An 18,103-nucleotide genomic window follows, 5' to 3' on the forward strand; every position below is an offset into this window, starting at 1 on the left:
TGCCCAACAAAGTCTGCAACTCCACAAGCAACAAAACTGTCTTGCACTCCAGGATAGTGTTCCTCATTTTCCTTCATGTAGGTCCAGTCGACCCACCTCATATCACACACTATTGGTTTCTTGTCCAACAGCACTGTCTCATAGAAGTCCTGTTGTTCCTTAGTGTGGAACTTGTAATCAACAGCAGTCCTTCTCCTGGTAGCATATGGATCTGACAGCCTCCACAATCTGAGTCCTACATCCTTTCTCAACTTCATGTTCTCAGCCACAGGATGAGCATCATTGTGGTCTGGAATCTTGGGCTTCAGCTTCCTCGGGACTTGTTCTTCATCATCTTCCTCATCAGCAACTTCAGGCACTGGGGCCTTGTTCTTCTCAGCAGCTGGAATACTCCTGGTATTCCTCTTTGGTGCAATCTTGGGCTTGGGAGCAGCTTTGGGTGCTTCCTTGGGCTTTGATGTTGCAGCCCCTGACTTTATAGCATAACCCATTAGCTTTTGTGCCTTGGGTGCTGGTGCAGCAACCTCTTCTTCCTCTTCAGAGTCTCGCCTCATAGAGGGATTTCCAAGAACCTGGGAAGTAGTGGTTCTGGCTCTTTTCTTCTTCTTATCTTGACCAGCAGCTTCATCTTCTGATTCAATGGTAAACTTCATAGTTTCTCGAGTGGGAACTTTCTTGGGTTTGGAAGTTGTGACTCTTCTTGCAGGTGCCTCTTTGGGTTCAGTCTTTTCAGGCACTTGAGTTGATCCTCTGACCTTCAACATAGGTGTCCTCTTGGCAGGAACCTTCCTATTGAGTCCAGGCTTTGTGTTCTTTGCTGAGGCATACTCCTTTTTGAGCACTACCTTCTTGGAAGTAGCCTCATCTTCTTCTGCCATATAATCCTCATCCTCAGATTCTGAGGTTCTCTTCTTCCTTGTCCTGGTGGTAGCTTTAGGCAGATTGCTTGGGGTGCTCCTGCTGCCATCATCTGAAGTGCTAGAGGGACTAGTGCCCTCACTCATGTGATTGTGCTCTTCTGACTTGTTCTGACTATCACTTTGGTCTAACATGCTGCAAATCACTGATTGCTGACCCCTGTGAATAGTTATAGATGAGATAGAATGGATGAGCATCACACAATGCAGAGATTTTTGCAAAAGAATGATTCAAAAATTCAGTTTTAGTTTTCCACAGAAAGCATTTCGGATCAACCGATTTTCAAACTCGGTGATACCGAAGCAGTTTTGGAACCTAAACTGGTGAACTCGGTCGGACCGAGTCACAGTTCGGTGGCACCGAGACTGCTAGGGTTTCACAAAGTCCTAAAATCGGTCACACCGATTAGCAATTCTCGGTCAGACCGAGAGTTACTAGTGCAATGGCTTTAGCCAAATCGGTGGGACCGAGTTTTTCAACTCGGTGGGTCCGAGATGGTTTCGGCGGAAACCTAACCCTAAATTTTCAAATCGCATCTAATCTAAGGATTGTCTTGACTGGATAGGAGTGTTTCAATCGTGGCAAGAATCATAATGAACACAATGTGCTAGGAATCGGACGAGGATAGCACTGTGATCGAGTCCATACCCTAGCTTGGCGATGAACTCGCTACGGCGGAAACGGTGGGGGTGAATTCTGTTGACGGCGGAGGAGACCAGCGACAGGAGGCGGCTAGCAACGAGGAGACGATCCGGAGACCCTGGTGGCAAAGCGAGCTATTGAGCGGGCGAAGAGGTTCGGAGAAATTTCCAAATTTTTGCCCGTGAGTATATATAGCCCGACCCTGTCGGTGTGACCGAGTGGAACAACTCGGTGGCACCGAGATGCATAACTGTATACAGTTACAGCAACTCAGTGTGACCGAAAAGTTCAAATCGGTTGCACCAAGATTGAAAACCTAGATCGACTTAGTGATCTTGGTAGGTCCGAAATGGAGGAATCGGTCAGACCGATAATCACAAAGAAGTTTTGGAAGTTTAAGTCTATGACGAATCGGGGACTCCGAGTGCTCCTCACACAGAGTGGTTCGAATCTGACTTGATCAAATTTTGTGATGTAGCATGAATAGAGTTTGAGACGAGAAAAGCATAGATATCTAGAGAAGGTTCTTAGGCATTCTTGTCCATCCACTTGGCAAAAAGAAAAAGAACCCGAACAATCAAAACAACAAGTGGATGTCCTCGAATGAGTAAAATATGCAACCAACATGCTCACACAATAAAATGGCAAATAAAATATGTGGCAAAGCATGCACAACCAATTCTAGCATCTATCAAACAATTGGCGATGACTAGGTCATCTATATATGAGTATATTGACTTATGAGTCAAATGAGAACATTTGATCATAGGTCATACTCATCATTTAAGCTCAAGTAGGGTTTCCACTTTTACATAATGCATTGATGTATTCACACCATTAGAGTTGCTTTGACTCAATTCTTAGAGTTAAGCTTCCCCTAGATGTGAGATCCCCTTTTAGAGGGATGAACTAACCTTGGGTTTTGTCGATGATGACTTCATGTAGGTGTTGAAGATGTGGGTGCTCAATGTTGATGTAGATCATTTGGAGCAATCCTTTGGAGTGAGTTGCACTTTCAACATACCTACATGGGTTAGTCCCACAAGGAACAAACAAGAATATCCATAGACATAGAGTGATGCACACACAAGATGATGTCCATGAAATCATTAGGTTACCTTTTCCCTTGCCTTACCAACATGAGGGTTTGTGACTCCGTGAACTAGTGCAAGATGTGGAAGTTGATTGCACTTGTCCTTGCCATGATAATATGAGTGAAGAATGTTGGCGGAGTCCCCCTCAAGAACTCTCTAGTTCTTCTTCTTCGGGATCCACATCATCTTGATGGGAATCCTTGGAGTTGTAGTTGTACTTGATGAAGTAGAACTTGACGTAGTCTTGGGAACCCACTTTACCAAGGCCTTAGGTGCTTCTTCAAATGCATCAATCTCCTCTTGAAGCTTGTCCTTGCCTTTTTTCTTGTGGTCTTGTGGTGGAAGATCATCTTGTGCTTGTGTTCCCTTGAAGGAAGTAGGATCATACTTCTCTTGTTGAGGAACAAACTTCGTCTTGGGGTATTGATCTTCTTCCCACTCAACTCCATTGGCATTGAACTTTCGTTCAAAACCAACACCTTGATTCTTCCGGTGCCTTCCTTGCTTGCATACAATTTCCTCGAATTGCTTACTCCCGGCAAGGCTCTTGTAAACACCTTTCTCTATAATTCCCTTCAATAAGCTATTTTCTTGCTCAAGTGTAACTTGGCTAAGAGAATCATTAGTGGAATCAAGAGAACTACTAGAAGCAACAATATTGGATTTGGCATTATTATTGTTACTACTAGAGGAAGGATCTTTCTTGTACCTGTTACTAGACTTGACTTGAGGCATGTAAGTAGATAAGAGTAAACGCTTGGCAATGTAAGAAGAACTTTTCTTACGGAGATCATCATTGATTGCTTTTAAGAACTCATGCTCTTGCTCAAGATTGAGCTTTTCAAAGCGTAACTTTTCATGAGCCCTTAAAAGTTCTCGATGATCTTCGAAGATAGTTTCATGAGCTAACTTAAGAGTGTTTAGTTCTTTAGTTAGAAGCTCAATCTTCTCCTTATCATTGTCATTCGTTTTATCTTGATTAGCATGATTAATTGACATTTCATCATAGTATTCATCACTAGAGTTGTCAACAAGTAAATCATCATCACCTAGCAAGTCATCTTCATCACTATTGAAATCAACATACTCGGGATGTGTTACCTTTGGACCTTTGGCCATGAAGCATCTTCCAATTCCTTCATTTGGTGAGTCAAATATGTCGTAGGAGTTGGTTGACACAAGTGCTAGACCGGCAACACCTTCATCTTGAGTATATTCGGAGTCGGAGTGATAGCTGAGTGATTGTCGGAGTCGGAGCCAGATACCCATTCACCAACATGAGCTTGATGTCTTCGTTTTGTGTAGCTCCTTGATGACTTGTCCTTCCTTTCCGAATCCTTGCTTCTCCGTGAGGGTCTTCGTTCATAACGATCATCTCTACTCCTCCTCTCTCTTGGTGGTGATTCTTCTCTTTTGCTTCTTCTTTTTGGAGAATCTTCTCTTCTTTTGTAGGGTGTCGTACACTCATTGGAATAGTGTCCGGGTCTCCCACAATTGTAGCAATTTCACTCTCAACTAGAAGATCTTTTGTCATTGTAGGACCTTGACTTAGAGCTTCTTTCTTTGCTTCTACTCTTGTAGAATTTGTTGAAGTTCTTCACCATTAAGCTCAATTCTTCATTGAAGGTTTGTTTCTCACTTGATGATGTGGGGGCTTCACATGAGGCTTTGTAAGCACCACTTGACTTGTTGTGAAGTTCCTCCTTATCCTTGAGTGACATCTCATGAGCAACAATTCTTCCAATGACTTCTGTTAGCTTGAGATCTTTGTAGTTTGGCATCATTTGGATCAATGTGCACACGGTATCATACTTTCCATCCAATGCTCTCAGGATCTTCTTGATGATGAATCTGTCGGTCATCTCTTCACTCCCTAAGCCGGCAATCTCATTTGTGATAAGAGCAAGCCTAGAGTACATTTCAGTGACACCTTCACCATCCTTCATTTTGAACTTGTCAAGCTGACTTTGAAGCACATCAAACTTGGATTCCTTGACGGAGTCGGTACCTTCATGCATATCAATCAAAGTATCCCAATTTTCCTTTGCATTCTCAAGACGGCTGATTTTGTTGAATTCTTCGGGGCACAAGCCATTGAAGAGGATATCGCAAGCTTGAGTGTTGTATTGCAGCATCTTCAATTCTTCCGCGCTAGCTTCACGGTTTGGCTCTCTCCCATCAAAGAATTCACCTTGCAAGCCAATACACACAATAGCCCAAACGGTGGGGTTATGTCCAAGAATATGCATTTTCATCTTATGCTTCCAACTAGCAAAGTTAGTACCATCAAAGTAAGGACCTCTATGGTGATAATTTCCCTCACTAGACGCCATACTCTCCTAGGTTGTGAAACCAAGGCTATGACCACCAAAAGCTATGGAAATCAAAGCAAATGGAGACCAAAGCTCTGATACCACTTGTAGGACCTTGAAGTATGTCTAGAGGGGGGGTGATTAGACTACTTGACCAATTAAAAACTAAACCTTTTCCCAATTTTAGAGTTTGGCAGATTTTAGCTATCTTTGGACAAGTCAAGCAATCATCACACAATTCAAGCAAGCATGCAAAGAGTATATGAGCAGCGGAAATTAAAGCATGCAACTTGCAAGAAAGTAAAGGGAAGGGTTTGGAGGATTCAAACGCAATTGGAGACATGGATGTTTTTGTCGTGGTTCCGATAGGTGGTGCTATCGTACATCCACGTTCATGGAGACTTCAACCCATGAAGGGTAACGGTTGCGCGAGTCCACGGAGGGCTCCACCCATGAAGGGTCCACGAAGAAGCAACCTTGTCTATCCCACCATGGTCATCGCCCACGAAGGATTTGCCTCACTAGCGGTAGATCTTCACGAAGTAGGTGATCTCCTTGCCCTTACAAACTCCTTGGTTCAACTCACAATCTTGTCGGAGGCTCCCAAGTGACACCTAGCCAATCTAGGAGACACCACTCTCCAAGAAGTAACAAATGGTGCGTTGATGATGAACTCCTTGCTCTTGTGCTTCAAATGATAGTCTCCCCAACACTCAACTCTCTCTCATAGGATTTGGATCTGGTGGAAAGAAGATTTGAGTGGAAAGCAACTTGGGGAAGGCTAGAGATCAAGATTCATATGGTAGGAATGGAATATCTTGGCCTCAACACATGAGTAGGTGGTTCTCTCTTAGAAATGGTAAGTTGGAAGTGTAGGTTTGTTCTGATGGCTCTCTCCACGAATGAAGAGGAGGTGGAGGGGTATATATAGCCTCCACACAAAATCTAACCGTTACACACAATTTACCAAACTCGGTGGGACCGATTCAACAGACTCGGTTAGACCGATTTGATAAACCTAGTGACTGTTAGGATTTTCGGTGGGACCGACATGCAACTCGGTAGGACCGATAAGGTTAGGGTTAGGGCATAACGTAATCTCGGTGAGACCGATTACACAAACTCGGTGAGACCGATTTTGGTAATAATCTTTCCAGAGAGTTGGTCAGGTAAACTCGGTGGGACTGATTCGCTCATTTCGGTAAGACCGAAATGTTACGAAAGGGAAACAGGGAGTTTACATTGTAATCTCGGTGGGACCGATCGCTCACTTCGGTTAGAGCAAAACGTTACGAAGGGAAACAGAGAGATTACAACCCCATCTCGGTGAGACCGAGATCTCTATCGGTAAGACCGATTTGCCTAGGGTTTGTGGTAGTGGCTATGACATTTGAACTCGGTGGCGCCGGATAGAAAGAATCGGTGGGACCGATTTTGACTTTGGGTTTAGGTCATATGTGGATGTGAGAAAGTAGTTGAGGGTGTTTGGAGCATATCACTAAGCACATGAAGCAAGAGGCTCATTAAACAACACCTCATCCCTCCTTGATAGTATTGGCTTTTCCTATAGACTCAATGTGATCTTGGATCACTAAAATGTAAAATGAAGAGTCTTGAGCTTTTGAGCTTGAGCCAATCCTTTGTCCTTGATATTTTGAGGGATCCACTTTCATCATCCATGCCATGCCATTCATTGAGCTTTCCTAAAAAATAATAGTCTTGGAATAGCATTAGCTCAATGAGATATATGTTTTTATGAATTACCAAAACCACCTAGGGATAGTTGCACTTTCAGGAGGCAGCCTGGCGCACCACATAGGTGGCCCGCCGGCCCAAGGGCTCCCCCGGCTCTGGCCGCCCCCTGCCATGTTTGGACAAAGGGGGAAAGGAAGGAGGAGGGAGGGGAAGGAAGTAGGAGTCCTACTTCACACTTTCCTTTTCCTCCTCTCCTTTCCTTTCCTCCCCATTTGGCTGGCCCTATAGGGGGCGCACCAGCCCTTATGAGCTGGTGTGTTCCCTCACTTGGCCCATAAAGCCCATATCTTTGCCGGGGGTGCTCAAAACTCCTTTTCAATGACCTCATTAGTACCCGGTACCCCTGAAACACTTCCGGTGTCCGAGTACCATCGTAACATATATCAATATTTACCTGTCGGCCATTTCAAGACTTCTCGTCCTGTTTGTGAACTCATCCGAGACTCCTAACAACATTCGATCACCAAATCACATAACTCATATAATACTAAATCGTCATCGAACGTTAAGCATGCGGACCCTACGGGTTCGAGAACTATGTAAACATGACCGAGAAACCTCTCCGGTTAATAGCCAATAGCGGAACCTGGATGCTCATATTGGATCCTACATATTCTACGAAGATCTTTATCGGTCGAACCGTTATGACAACATACGTTATTCCCTTTGTCCATCGATATGTTACTTGCCCGAGATTCGATTGTCGGTATCTTCATACCTAGTTGAATCTCATTATCGGCAAGTCTCTTTACTCATTCTGTAATACATCGTCCTGCAACTAACTCATTAGTCACTTTGCTTGAAAGGCTTCTTATGATGTGTATTACCGAGAGGGCCCAGAGATACCTCTCCGAAACTCGGAGTGGCAAATCCTAATCTCGATCTATGCCAACCCATCAAACACCTTTGGATATACCTGTAGAGCATATTTATAATCACCCAGTTACGTTGTGACATTTGATAGAACACAAGGCATTCCTCCGGTATCAGGGAGTTGCATAATCTCATAGTCGAAGGAATATGTATTTGACATGAAGAAAGCAATAGTAATAAAACTGAACAATCATTATGCTAAGCTAACAGATGGGCCTTGTCCATCACATCATTCTCCTAATGATGTGATCCCGTTAGCAAATGACAACTCATGTCCATAGTTTGGAAACCTTAACCATCTTTGATCAACGAGCTAGTCAAGTAGAGGCTCACTAGGGACACAGTATTTGTCTATGTATTCACACATGTATTTAGGTTTCGAATCAATACAATTCTAGCATGAATAATAATCATTTATCATGAATAAGGAAATATAAAATAACAACCTTATTATTGCCTCTAGGGCATATTTCCTTCATCTTATTCTGCCACCTTGTTGAAGTCCATGACGCTGATGAGGAGGTTCTCCGCTACGGAGAAGGGGAAGGCCCCCAAGGAGGGGCCAGGTTCACCGCCGCCCAAGAGAGGCCGTGGACACCCCCCGCAAGTATGCCGCGACCCCAGCGGTAGCCCCTCGCGGGCGCGGATGCGCTTCTTTGAAAGCCGGCGTCACCTCAAGCAGCCGTGGCGGAGCTTCCTCTCGCGGTGGGAGCCGTCGAGGACGGGGCGGCTCCAGCAACAGGGAAAGGCGTTCGGTGGTCGCTCGGCCACCACGGCCATGCTCCCACTCAGCTGATGCACTCCCGGAGTTCGTCGTGTGGTCGGAGAGGCCCGCGGGCATCTGGCTCCTACTCTCGCGTTTCTTCGCAGGTGCGCTGCCGGCCGCGGGGCTTGATGGCCTCTGGCTGCTGCAGCAAGGCCTCATGGGTGGGGGTCGAGGTCACCACCGTAGGCAACGTATGTGTTATGCTTGTTATTTTTATATTGTCTCATGACATCCGTGTTGCTACTGGGCGTAGTTAGAATAACTTAGCTGGATGTGCTCATAGTGGACTCCATGCTGCGAGGGTGTGTCCCCCATTTCAGGGGCATCTTTCAAGGGCTTCCTTCTTGAAGACTCGAGAGTCGCTGGGCCTCAGGAGGCGTCATGTAACTGCAGGGTTAGAAGACCTCATGAGGCGTCTTGCCTTACCTCGCGCAAGCCCCCGAGCGTGGGTTGGCCGCGGCTAGTATGTCACATTGCGATGCCCGGAGGCACAGACTCATCGCGATGCCTAGAGGCATGGACTCGAGAGGACGTGCATGCCCATGAGCTCGTTCGAGAGCGTCCCGTGAGGATTACGATGCCAAAGGCTGGGGTAGCAAGGCTTTGGCGAGGTGTGGTCGCGGGCGAGCCCAAGAGTACACACCGTACCCAGCCCTCGTGCACGGGACACGCGAGGAAGAGCGATGAGCAAGTGCCACTCTCCCTAAGACAAGATTTAAAAGAGCAAACACTAAGGAGAAAAAAATTCCCAACCCTTGCAAATGGAAGACACGAAAACTCCAAATTCATTCGAGAAGTCGAAAAAACCAGCTACAGAATGCAAGCAAGGAAAAGCCGCGTCCGGCACCTAGACTAGTCTTCTTGTCTTCCCACCAGCGCGGAGCATGGGGCCTTCACTAGGACATGGATGGGAGCCCCGTGAGGCCCTAGGGCGGCACTCAGGAGATTCCGGGGCGTGTACAACCCCAACTCATTATTACGTGAGAGTGTCACGAGCGGAGATCTTCACAGGAACGGGGCCTTGTTCATGGGTAGAACTTCCGGAGGTGCAGGATGTTCCAGCCGTTCTGGATGGGGACCCCGTCCTTCGTTTCTAGGCGCGCGGCGCTAGGCCTGGAGACACGGGCGATCCTGAACGGGCCATCCCACATGGGCGAGAGCTTATGCAGCCCTTCCCTGGAGAGCACCCGCCTTAGGATGAGGTCACCCACCTCAAGCGTCCTAGAGCGGACCCTACGGCAAGGATACCGCCGCAGTGCCTGCTGGTACCTCGCTGCACAGAGCGAGGCTTGGCGACGATGTTCCTCCCCCAGCACGAGGTCCATCCCCCACGAGCTGTCCTGGCATGCCTCGTCCAACGCCCAGACCCGCGTGGAGTGATGCCTGACCTCGTGAGGGAGGACCGCCTCATCTCCGTAGACAAGGAATAACGGGGTCTCGCCCGTTGGCTTGGTCATGGTAGTGCGGATGGACCATAGCACGGACTGGAGCTCGTCAAACCAGCCCCTACTGCAGGCCTCGAGCTTCTTCTTGAATGTTCTCTCCTTGAGGCCTCTTAGGACCTCCGCGTTGGCGCGCTCAGCCTGGCCATTGCTCCGAGGGTGTGCCATCGAAGCATAGTATATCTGTGTTCCAAGGTTAGCACAATATGTTTTTAAAAGTTAGGTGGTGAACTGCGAGCCATTGTCGATGATGATGCGGTTAGGAACCCTGATGCGGCTCACGAGGCCCTTGACGAACTTGATGGACGAGCCGGCTGGGATGGTGCGGGCGGCCTCCACCTCCGCCCACTGGGTGAATTTGTCGATGGCGACGTAGAGGTAGCGGTAGCCCCCAGGCGCTCGGGGAATGGGCCCAGGATGTCCAACCGCCAGACCACGAACGACCATGAGAGCGGGATGGTCTGGAGGCCCTGAGTGGGTTGATGGATCTACTTGGCATGGAACTGACAGGCCTCACACGACCTTACCAACTTAGTGGCATCATTGAGCGCCGTGGGCCAGTAGAATCCGCTGCGGAACGCCTTGCCCACGAGGGTGCGCAATGAGGAGTGATGCTCGCAGTCTCCGCCATGTATGTCGGCCAACAGCTCGCACCCCTGCTCCTTGGAGATGCATCATAGAGAAACATCGTTCGAGCACCTTCGGTAGAGCTCACCGTCCTAGATACAGTACGTAGTGGCCTGGCGTGCCACATGCTCGGCATCCTCCTCCTTCTCCGACAAGGCACCCCAGAGCAGGTATGCCTTGAACACCTCGGACCATCACCCCTCCTGAGACTCAAGCACAAGGAGCAGGTGGGCTCCCGAGGTCGGGCCGCAAGGCGGGGCGCCCGATGGGGCGCCGGGGGAGCTCCTCCTGAGGCGATACTAGTCCCGTAGCACGGGGTGCTGCTGATGGCTTGAAGAGCCGCTCCTCAAAGATGCCAGGCTCCTGAGGATGATGCGGGGACGCCCTCCTGGTGATGTCATCCGCCTCCTTGTTCGTGTCGCACAACACGTGCTGCAGTTCCAAGCCCAAGAATCGTTTCTCAATTTTACGTACCTCCTTGAGGTATGCCTCCATGTGCTCGTCCTTCAGCTTTTATGCCTTGTTGGAGAAGTTGACGAGGAGCTGAGAGTCACCCCTGATGATGAGGCGCCTGACCCCTAGAGCCGCCGCAGCCTTGAGGACGGTGATCAGGCCCTCGTACTCAGCAATGTTGTTGGAGACCTTCTCACCATGCTGCAAGCAGAGTTGCACGGCGTAGTAGAGCTTGTCCTGACTGGGCGAGATGAGCACGGCTCCAGCCCCCGCGCCTTGATGCGCAAAAGCTCCGTCAAAGTACATGACCCAACCATCCGGTGCTTTGCTTCCGGGTGCGAGGGAGCAATCCTCGCCCACTTGTCGGCCAGGGGTGTTAGTCCACTCTGCCACAAAATCAGTGAGGGTCACACCCTTGATGATCCTGGTGGTGTTGAACTCCAACTGTAATGCCTACAGTTCAATGTTCCATTCGGCGACCCTTCCTGCGGTGTTAGGGCTCCGGAGTACCCTCTCCAAAGGGTAAGCTGAGACAATCTTGATGGGGTGGCCTTGGAAGTAGTGACGCAACTTCAAGGAGGCAATGAGGAGCGCAAGCAAAAGCTTTTGTGGCATGGGGTAGCTGGTCCGCACGTCATGCAGCACCGTGCTGACGAACTACACCGGATGCTCGACGAGGGAGGAGACGTTGAAGGGGTCATGTGTCTCCTGGGGTTAGGGACTTCAATAGCTTTTCCATCTGATGGGGCAACCGTGGCCTCAGGAGCGCCATCCTCAGGAGCCCGCTGACCGGAGGGGTGTCCGAGGCCTCAGGAGCACCGTCCTGAGGCTGTGGCATCTTGGTCGAGCATTGAGCGCCGTGCCACGTGCCCTCAACCGGACGCTCTTCTCGGTCCGCCACAAGCGCAGCGCTGGCAAAGTGAGGTGTGGTGGCCAGGTAAAGCACTAGTGGTTCGAGAGGGTGTTGTGCCACCATCACCGGTGGGATGCTGAGGTACCTCCTGAGGTTTTGGAAGGCCGCTTCAGCCTCCGGAGTCAACTTGAATGGGCCCTTATTTTTCACCAGCTTGAAGAAAGGGAGGGCGCGTTCACCTAGCTTGGAGATGAAACGCCCCAGCGAGGGTACGCATCCCGCCAACTTCTGCATCTCCTTGAGGGTTTGCGGCGGACTCATCCTTCTATGGCCTTGATCTTTTCCAGATTGGCCTCGATCCCTCTATGCGACACCAGGAAGCCCAGCAGCTTGCCCATGGGACGCCAAACACGCATTTCTCCGGGTTGAGCCGCAAGTTCACTTTGCGCAGGCTAGCGAGTGTCTCCTCCAGATCTTCAAGAAGGGTTCTCGCCTCCCGAGATTTCACCACTATGTCATCAACGTATGCCTCGGCGTTCCCCCCGAGCTGCCGACCTAGAGCGATGTGCATCAGTCACTGGAAGGTTGCTCCGGCATTACATAACCCGAACGGCATGCAGGTGTAGCAGTACACACCGCATGGGGTCAGGAAAGCCGTCTTCTCGACATCCTACACCGCCATCTTGATTTGGTGATAGCCCGAGAAGGCGTCCAGGAAGCACAGCAAATCGCACCCGACGATGGAGTATATGATCTGATCGATGCGTGGGAGAGAGAAAGGGTCTTGAGGACAAGCCTTGTTGAGGTTGGTGAAATCGACGCACATGCTCTCCTTCCCGCCTTTCTTGGGGACGATAATCGGGTTCGCCAGCCAATCTGGATGCCGCACTTCCCGAATGACGTCGGCCTCTTGCAGCTTGCGGGTCTCCTGGACGATGAATGACTGCTTCTCGGGGGCCTACCGCCCCGCCTTCTGTTTCACTAGGTGTGCGTTGGGGCACACCATCAGGTGGTGCTCGATTACCCCGCGTGGAACTCCGACCAGGTTTGCCGCTTCCCGCGCGAACACGTCCTTGTTCGCGTGGAGGAAGCTGACCAAAGCCTCTTCCTGGTCCGAGGGGAGGTTGGCGCCTATGGTGAAGGTAGAGCCTGACTCCCCATCTTCATCGATCGGTGCTTGCTTCTTCTCGGCCCAGTCTTAAGAGAACAATTGCTTCTTCTTTGCTGGCGCAGCCCCCGGGCCATCTGGAGCACCCTCCGTGCTTGGTAGCGCTGCCGCCGCGCACCTGAAGGCGAGCTTGAGTGTCGTGAGCGCGTCCTTGGTGTCCCCCGCCACGGTGAGGACGCCGCTACTTCCCGGCATCTTCATGAGGTTGTAGCCAGGATGAGTCGCCGCCATGAACTTGGCCAGGGCTGGATACCCAAGGATGGTGTTGTACGGGAGGCTGATGCGGACGATGTCAAAGTAGAAGTCGATGAGCTCGGTGCGGTAGTTGTCGCGTGTGCCAAAGGTGACGAGGAGGCGGATCTTCCCTAGAGGGCTGGTGGAGCAATCAACGACCCAAGAGAAAGACTTGGTGGGGAGGAGCCGGCCGTAAGGCACATGAAGCAGACCGAACGCCTCCATGGAGAGGACGTTGAGGCTGGCGCCGCCGTCGACGAGGGTCCTGGTGACTGCTACGTTGTAGATGGTGGGGGTGCAGAGCATGGGGAGCGCGCCGGCACCGATCGTGGTCTTGGGGTGGTCCCTCGAGTCGAAGATGAGGTCGGCCTTGGGCGCTGCCCAGCCCGGGGGGGGCTCCCCGCTGCGCGTGGGTGGCTCCCACCTGGCGGAAGAACTGCTTGATGTAGCGATCCATGGCCGGCGCCTACGGCTCGCCAAGGATGGCCGCGACGGCGTGGGGCGCCGGTGGGGAACAGCGAGGGGCGTCATCGCCTGCAGGTGCTGTCTGGGCGACGCGGGCGGCGAGGGCAGCCCGACGCTCAGCGTGAACTCGACGAGCGTCAGCCATGAGAATGGAGGAGCGGTGGCGAATCGACCGACAAAAGAGTGGCTCCGACGCACCCTTACCTGGCGCGCCAAATGTCGGATTCAGGGCTCCGCTGACCCAAGAAAGATTCGAACACTAGAGTGCGTGCGAAGAACTTGCTCTCTCCAGCCTACTAACTCGTCGCCCTCACAGCCTAGCTCGATGGAAGGGAAAGGGAGGAGACACGACAGTTTATCCAGGTTCGGTCCACCTTGCGGTGTAAGACCCTACTTCTGCTTTGTGGTGGATTAGTCTCGCGGTGGGCTGAGGATGAACTAGTACAGAGGAAGAAGAACCTCGGGAGGTCAGTTCTTGTGTGGGTATGAACTAGTGAGGGTTCGGATGGATCGATCCCCCCTATGGTGGTGGCTAACCTATATTTATATTGGCCTTGGTCCTCTTCCTCCAAAACAAGGCGGGAACGGATTCCACAATGGCCAATGTTAAAGGGGACAAGAAGTACATTTTATCCTGACGAAAGGTGGTCTTCGCCTGCAAAGCTTCTGGCCGTGATGCTGTGGTGGGCTCGGCGATGACATTCGTCCTGCCGTCCTGGCAGTCTTGGTCTTGTTGCACAGGAATGGAAACATTTGGCTGGTTCCTCGGGACTCCGCGCCTGCGCTTGCCTTCTTAGCACCGAAGAGGAAACCTGCTGCTCTCGCCCACTAGCGCCCGCCTGGCCTTGGTCGTCATGACTTGCGTCACCTTAACCTCATGAGGTGAGTGCTTGCATAGGAATCTCCGCTACTCAGGAGCCAGCCTAGGGAGGCCGCTCCCCTTGGAGGTCTTGGCATCGTCCGCCTCGCGAGGGTCTTCTTTTGTCGATGTTGTAAGTGGGCCGTACCAGACTGTCGATGAAGCCACGTTGTGGACCGCAGGCAGGCAAGTCTGGGTACCCGATTCCTAGAATGCAGACATCGACGTCACCAACTCCTATGCCGGTAAGCGAACGAAGCCCCCGTCTGTGGGCTGCTAGGGTTTGCGCCTTTCGGGTCTACCCCGCCTGTTTCCGGAGGGAATCCGCGCCTCTGTCGGGGCCTAGTTGCAGTTAGATTTTCTGGCGTGAATCCCTTGCGTGATTAGATCTTAGAGCTGTTTATGGTGGAGGTTTGCTGAATTTGTGAATTGTGGCGGCGTTTGATCTTTCAGTGCCGTTTGAGGAGGATGACAAGGACCTGAGGATCTGGTTCCTCCACCATAATTACCATGAGTCTAAGTTCTCCATGTTCAAGAGGATCAACGGTATGTTGTTTTAGAATTCTCATCAGGTATGTTGGACTTGCCGTGTGCGGTTTATTTCTGCTGTGTACTGATGAGTTGTTTTGGATGCAGCCAAGAAGCATGTTGTTGGCTGGTACAGCACTAGTCCAAAACTAAAGGGGAACGACTTGGATGTTCATGCATTGTTTACCAAAAGTATGATCCTGCTTTGCAACCTTTGTCATGTACTCCCTTCGTTCCGAATTACTTGTCGCGGGTATGAATGTATCTAGATGTATTTTAGTTCTAGGTACATCCATTTCTGCGGCAAGTAATTTGAAACAGAAGGAGTAGTAATCTAGAAGCTCTTCTCTGTTTATACACAATTATTTGGTTCAAGTACTTACAACATATACATATTGGACCAATCTTGGAATGCAAGCGTGAACTCATCGACCGTGCTCAAGGGTTCATCCTGCCATCCACCCCGCAGGAGCTGTAGCCCAGCATCCTGCCATCCACCCCGCAGGAGCCGTAGCCCAGCAGCAGCCAACCGCAGGAGCCGTGAAATCTCCGCTTTTGGTTATGCCTGACAGGGTTGCTGTTATGCCTGAGTAGCTTTTGTTTATTCTTGATGTATGATCGTGTTGTGGTAATGGGGCTGAACATTGCTCCATGAATTCGCTACTACCAAGAGTAATACGAGGATAATCGGACCAAGGTTATCAACATAATCTTCCCCTTATGTGCTTCACGATTAAGCTTGATGATCCTGTCAAATTTAACAATTTCTGCTATGTGATCTTTATTGCCTTGTTGATTAGTGAAGATGAATCTAGAGACATGTCACATGAAATTATCTTTTAACGAGATAACATCCAGCGAGTTAATTATCTTGAACGTCCACGTTGTGGAACTACTTTTTCTTTTTGCAAGGTTCCAATTTCAGTTACTTGATTACAACAGGAATCTTAAAAACTTGTTTTTACTTGATTTCGAATCTTTTTTGGAAATAAACTATTTTTTCTGCAACCATTTGCTTCACCTTGAGCATAGGTCATTTGAAAAGCCATATACTTTAAGTCACTATAGTTATTCAGATTGTTTATTTATAACAGAAGTGTATGCTGCTACGGAGAAATGGTATGTATATTCCAGGGGAACAATACCTAGCCGATGAAGTTGAAAAGAAGTTTCTATACTCTTTGTGTTATTTATACTTGTATACTAGGCTGTAAATATTAGGCTTGAGTATGCTGGATAAACATTTCTACAACCGTTACGGTGATTGGCGATTTTACGAGTCATCCATCCACCCTATTCCAACGATGAATAAATAAGAGTTACGGGGAGTTAGAAAACTAAAATTATGGAAAATTACAAATAACGATGGGACCATTACAATTTTTTGATGAGACCACTAGTTTTTCAAAGGGTAGATCCGTCATATAGTTTGGAATATTCCTTACCCGATCCAGCCGTCTCCTCTAACCACACCCACGACGCTCAAATGGCTCCCACCCTCCCGCGCCGCCGCTCCTCTTCCGCCCGCGCCGTCGATGGGATCCACTCCTCCTCGCTTGGACATGCCCGTCCCCGGCCTCCTCCGCCCCTTCCCCGTCCGCTGCGCCATGGTCGACCTCCTGAAGTCCTCCGCTCCTTCCTCGTCCGCTGCGCCATGGTCGACTTCCTGGATTACCTCAAGTCCTCCTTGTCCTCCGGCGAGGTGAAGCTGCTCTTTGCCGCTGACCAATTCCGCAAGTCGCCCGGCATGCCACCCACTGGCCCACTTCAAATTCCCCAAAAACTCATCTCACTTGTGGCAAACATTACATGATAGATAACGTCATCTTCGCTCTGTTCAGGTTCTGATCGTGCAAAGCTTCTGGCTACCAAGGCAAAGGGCTTACCTCACATCACCATTTCTCTCCATAGTGTTACTGGCGCTGCGATGAGTGATGCCATAGCCGAGTTCTCGCTATTGCTCTGTTCAGGCTCTAATGGTGCAAAGCTTATAGGACTGCACGGGAGCTTGCACCCAAAGGTTGTTGTTTCTTGCTTTTTTCTACACTTAATTGCCTATCTGATAGTTACGTTTGTTGCTGAAAAAACATCAAATTGTGACTCAAAACTATACTCAGTTATGTGCTATTTATTTTTATTTTTTTGCAGAACAAGAACAAATGTCAAACTGATGGGGAGTCTGTCAACTGAAAGAGTAGGTCATCTTATCTCCTGTCATAACCAATACTTTTGAATATTGTTGCTCGTGTTGTTGCTGCTGCTGCTGCTTGTGAATACAGTAGTGTATATGGGATCATGAGTGTCGCTCACTGAATCTACATAATTTCTTGTTTTGTCGAATAGTTTTCAATAGAGTATTTTAACAGCTTTCATTCACTTTGTACATGGCATGTTTTTTGCACACTAAAACATGATCAGTGGGAGTTCACTGTGTACGAATGCCTACATCCAGTAATCCATTCTTTCTCTCAAATGTGTTCATGAAAGTCCCAAACGCGTCGGCGCAGCTGCCGATGCCGGCCACCGCCGCCACACGTTGGTCCCCCACTCTGCCTCTAATGCAGCTAACCCCGGAGCTGGCCGGAGTAAAAACGATCTTCTTTTTCCCCTTATCATGTGATCTTCTCTTGCAATTCTTTCTTATTCTTGTTGGGCTGGTTTAGTTGAGAATGCAGTGCAGTGCTGATACGATATTCCATTGATTCTTGCATGTGTAGTTGACCCTTGTTCTCAGGATAAATGAGAGGATGATCCAGTGCTGATACGATTTTCATTCAATTTTCTAGTGCAGTAATTTTGGGACGGAGGGAGTATTAACAAACCAGACGTGATTGGCTGCTGAAAATTACAAAATTTCCATTCAATTTTCTAGTGCAGTTTGACAGCAAAACCAGCTAAATTTCCAGTGAGATGATGCAGTACTATATCACATTTAGAATAATTTGCCGTGTCCATTTTCCTTGAGAGGGTGAAACTAGAGATGCTCCTATTCCTTGTTAGAAGAATGAATTACTGTGTCATAATAATTCACTGTCCCTGAACTGTTAGGCCATGATCGTCTACGAAACTAAAAATCAAAGGCATCAATTCTTCCTTGGTACTATGTCATAAGAA

Source organism: Triticum aestivum, chromosome 6B (assembly GCF_018294505.1).
Source record: "Triticum aestivum cultivar Chinese Spring chromosome 6B, IWGSC CS RefSeq v2.1, whole genome shotgun sequence".
NCBI classification, from domain to species: domain Eukaryota; kingdom Viridiplantae; phylum Streptophyta; class Magnoliopsida; order Poales; family Poaceae; genus Triticum; species Triticum aestivum.